The sequence below is a fragment of the Octopus bimaculoides genome, chromosome 18, assembly GCF_001194135.2.
Source record: "Octopus bimaculoides isolate UCB-OBI-ISO-001 chromosome 18, ASM119413v2, whole genome shotgun sequence".
Taxonomy (NCBI): Eukaryota; Metazoa; Mollusca; class Cephalopoda; order Octopoda; family Octopodidae; genus Octopus; species Octopus bimaculoides.
In genome coordinates this window covers 6,590,281-6,591,177 of record NC_068998.1, presented here as the reverse complement: position 1 = coordinate 6,591,177, position 897 = coordinate 6,590,281, and positions in this window count along the sequence as shown.

Sequence of the window (897 nt, the reverse complement as noted above, 5' to 3'; positions counted from 1 at the left end):
TATATATATATATATATATGTATATATATATAAAATTCAAAATGGTAACAAGACAAAGAATTCCTTTAGCACATCTTCAATGATTCGTCACAACTGTTTCTGCACCAAGTCTGCTTGCAACATCGGTTTACGCAGAAATTCGAAGTGACTATTGAAGTAATGTTTGCGGTTTTAGACATTAGAATGGCACATCACCAGACTTGCATGGAACGTGCGCTCTTATCTTTCAACTATCTGAAATGCAAGTTCTTTTTCTACCCATGGCAACAGAGGTTTGATTAGTCCAGTGTATATTTGCTTCCATTACGGTCGCATACTTTGGTGAACTGCATCTACGGACATTATGATGGATCTCCGAGCCCACAGAAACAGTTGTGGGACGTATAACACCTTTCGTCTAAAAATCTTCAGTCTTTCCTTTCTGTTTGCATGTAGACATAAATATATTTTGTATATCATACTCAAGCTGTTATATTTAATTTGTTAATCTGCCTAATAATATATGTATGTATGTATGTATGTATGTATGAATGAACGTCTGTCTGTCTGTCTGTGTCTGTCTCTCTCTCTGTTTCTCTCTCTCTCTCTCTCTCTATCTATCTATCTATCTATCTATCTATCTATCTATCTATCTATCTATCTATCTATCTATCTATAATACACACGCATACATTTATTAATATAAAGGATAATAAGATACCCGTTTCAACGGAAAGTCTTGTCACGTAGGAGGTGCTCGACAAGACCTCCGATGGAAATCGCTAGTGTATTTGTTTATTATAAATAAATGCATTTAATTCTACCTTACCTTTCACTTTAAGTAATGTATATGGAATTCTACTTCAGAAGTTGTCTACTTCGATTTTCTCCTATTAACAAAGACCATCACACACACAC